Source organism: Mus caroli, chromosome 6 (assembly GCF_900094665.2).
Source record: "Mus caroli chromosome 6, CAROLI_EIJ_v1.1, whole genome shotgun sequence".
Lineage (NCBI taxonomy): Eukaryota > Metazoa > Chordata > Mammalia > Rodentia > Muridae > Mus > Mus caroli.
This window is the reverse complement of record NC_034575.1, coordinates 140,117,803-140,121,704: the sequence shown is the minus strand read 5'-3', so window position 1 is coordinate 140,121,704 and position 3,902 is coordinate 140,117,803. Positions and strand designations below refer to the sequence as shown.

The window sequence follows — 3,902 nt, the reverse complement described above, 5'->3', positions numbered from 1 at the left end:
CCACAATTACTCTGATACCTAAACCACAAAAAGACCCAACAAAGATAGAAGACTTCAGACCAATATCCCTTATGAATATTGATGCAAAAATCCTCAATAAAGTTCTTGCTAACCGAATCCCCCCCCGCCCCAAAAAAAAGGGAAAGGGAAAGCATGTTAAGTTACTTCTTATTGTCATTCCTGGTTTCTAGGGACAGTTTTTCAGTCCTTCTGTTTGTCGTCATGTCTTCTTAGTTTTTAATACTTAAATATTTAATGATACATAGAACTTGCTATTTATTTTTATATGATTATAAAATGTTTTCTACCATAAAATCATACTACTCTTTGTCATAGAACTCAACTTTTACATAGATTTAATATTTAGCACCTGACTTTTTCTTTTTCCTTTTCTTTTTTTCATTTGACTGCCTTTCTTTGTGTCTATTGTTATGGCACAGGTCCCTCATTGCCTGGCAGTGTGATTCCCCAATAGAGGTCAGGGGTTTCAGTGTTTTCCTGGGGATGTATCTTTCTGTTGTCTGTCATACTTCTGTACCTCTGAACTGTGAACTTTTAGGTCAGCTCACTGCCATTTCCTTGGAGTCCTCCATTATTCTCTTCCTTAGGAATTTGATTTTCTTTCTTTCTCTTCCTCTTCTTCCCCCCCTCTTTTTGTTATTCCTTTCCTTTTATTTTTAAGATCTTTTATCTATTTTATATGTATGTTTTACACACACACAATACATACACACACACACACACACACATATATATATATATATGTATTGGTTTTTCGAGACAGGGTTTCTCTGTATAGCCCTGGCTGTCCTGGAACTCACTTTGTGGACCAGGCTGGCCTCAAACTCAGAAATCCACCTGCCTCTGCCTCCTGAGTGCTGGGATTAAAGGCGTGCGCCACCATGCCTGGCTACACATATATATTTGTGTGCTCCATTTGTGTGTCTTGTGCACACAGAGATCAAGAAAGTATGTGAATTTTATGGACTGGAGTTATAGATGGTTGTTAGCTACCATATGGTTTCTGGAATATGCGCACAGGTCCTTTTCAAGAGCAACAAGTGTTCTTAACCACCTAGCCATCTCCCTAGTCTCCCCCTCACCATTTGCTTTTCTATTTGAGACAGGGTCATGCTATATAGCACAGGCTTGTCTGAAATTTAATATGTAGCTCAGACTGGCCTTCAACTCGTGGTGATCTTCCTGTTTCAGTCTTCCAAGTATTGCTATTACAAGGACAAGCCATAACAATGACCTTGCTTGGTCTCTATCTTGCTCTTAAATATCCTACCATGTGATTTTCTGCTTAAACTCTCACACTTTGTTCTTTAGAGGAAAAAAATTTGTCTCTATAAACTTTGAAGACATTGTCTCAAAGTTTGTGGGGGTTAAAATTAGAATTAGTATTCTAAAGCCTGTGACCAGTACCTCACTCTCGTGACAGGTTTCATTTTTAGTTCCACAGTCTGAACTTGATAACTATTGGTATGAATCCTTCGCCAGCTCTATCAGATGTCTTCAGTCAGGATATTTTGTGAAGTTTCTTGTACTCTTTTCTCCTTCATACTATATTCTTCCCCCCACCCCACCTTTCTGCAGCTGCTATTTGGGCAACAGCATCCTATGTTCTATTCATATTTTGCCATCTTCAATTTCAAACTTCATGTCTTCTCATCTCCTTGCTGCTTCCTGGGAGATTAACTTTGTCATCCAGCCTCTTGAATGGGTTTGCCACTCATATTATCATATTTATGAATTTTTGTTGTCAAGAACACCCCTCCACCTCAAATACCTCTTCTGATGGAGCATCTTGTTATTTTCTCAAAAATTCAATGTCTTTCCCTCTGTGACTCTGTTTGTCCCCGTTGTCTCTGGCTCCTTCAAGGGTAGCTTTCATTTGTCTTTGACTTTACTGTAATAGAATTCGCTTCATGATTGTCTTGGTTATTTACTCCTATCTAAGAGAGAGTAACAACCAAACGCTAACTTGGAATTCTATATGCACATACAGACTTGGTTAGTGGGAGTTGTTTCTGTTTTCAATAGGATGCAGTTGAGCTGGACTGTATGATTTTCAGCTCAGAAGTGCATAACTTGTGATCCTAGGCAGGAATTCTCTACTCTTGAAAAGTGGTAGAAACTTGGCTACCAGCCAGAGAAGGAATGGGGATATCACCTTTTAGTATGCAAAAAAAAAATTTGTTTGGGCCTCTGTGCCCTCGGTGTCCCTGTTCGGATCCTCTTGTACCTGTGAGCACATCCACTTGAAGAGATGAAAGACAGGTCTGAGAATCACTTTAGACTTTGCCTTGTGTGCCCAGCTGGGCCTTGCATTGGGGCTCTCTTCAGGCAGCTTCCAGGGAGGCCTGGAACGCACCCCTGTTGCTCCTGCAGCCTGGCAGTTATGGTTACCTTACTTCTGACTCAGTGGCAACTTGGATATCTACAACCCAGTCTCAACATTTTATTGTGCTTAAGTTGACTATCTGTTATACTTTCAATCTCTCATTTTCATATTTAAAATCACTTTGAGCTATTTTGCTTGTATATGTTGTGTTGGTTGTGGTAGTGTGTGTGTGTGCCTCTGTGTGTGTTTGTGTGTGTGTGTGCTTTCATATGAGGTCAGACAACAACTCTCGGGAGCTGATTCTGCGGGCCTCCTCTGTGGTACCTCAGGTGGGATCTAAGTTGTCAGGCTGTGCACAAACATCTTTAACTACAGAAGCATCTGGTATCTCATAAGACCCTCCTCCCCCTTTTTAAATACGGTCTCATGTACCTCAGGCTGGCCTCAAACTCACTCTGTAGTTAAGGATATTCATTGTTTCTGGTCCTCTTGTCTCCTGAGTGCTGGGATGACAGACACTCCCTAGAAGGTCTGGTTTTACTGGGTTCTCAGAGTGCTCAGGATCAATCCCAGGATTGGTGCTTGCCAGGCACCAATGACCAACTGAGCTACATCTCCACATCTGAACCCATTTGCAGAAATAGACTTTGCCCCCTTTCATTTGGAAATCTTTTTACTGCCATTTTTTTTTTTTTTTTGTCATTTAGGGGCATAAACGGACCTCGAATGAGCAATTCAGTTTTAAGTGATAATGGACCAAATGAAGGATATTTTATCTTCTCCAGTACTTTTAAGGGAACTGAAAGTTAGTAGACAGAATTTGACAAGTATATGTAACCTTCTGATCTATTCAAATCAATATCAAGAAATATTTGACTATTGTGCTTTTCTATCTTCTTCCAAAGGTGATAATTCTTTGAATCTGTCCTAGTCTCTTGGGATCCTGAGTAGAGAGACACAGGCTATTGTCCACAGTTCACTGGCCATCTCTGTGTGGATCTCCAGCTAATTGTTCTAAGGGAAAGTTGTTTTGAATTTTGCACTGTGTTGTGAAGCGCAGAAATGAAAATGTTGGCAAGTATAGCTCCTCTCATGCAGAATTCAGCAGCTTGTGTTTCCCCCTTGCTGTCTTTCATCTACGAAAGACTTAGAAATAAATTCAGCATCCTCTCAAATGGAGAGAGACTCAGATGGACACACTTTCCTTTATGTTTGCATTCTGACGTTTTCTTTCTAGGACAATGATCCTTAGTGATTTGCTCAATATTAATGACCATAGTTTATTAGCACTTTTGGACTCATGACACTGTGTTGTTAGGTGATGGATTCTGTCACCTCTCATTATGATGTGTGTATTTCTATTCTGTTGAATTCATTGAAAACATGGAGGAATGATTATTTGAATTAACAGAAAGGAAGAATAGGGACACAGCTCAGAGAACCCAGAGCAGATACCTTGTTTTGTCTTGTGTCTCTCTTAAGATTTTGTCTTCTTAATTCTACTTTATTCTCTCTCTCTCTCTCTCTCTCTCTCTCTCTCTCTCTCTCTCTCTCT

The 3,902-nt window shown here is 40.1% G+C and overlaps 1 protein-coding gene across 1 annotated transcript in view; it reads left to right on the top strand.

Moving 5' to 3' along the window:
* The window catches only part of Slco1a2 (solute carrier organic anion transporter family member 1A2), an 82,117-nt gene that overhangs the window by 50,221 nt on the left and 27,994 nt on the right, over positions 1 to 3,902 (top strand). The window lies entirely within an intron of this gene.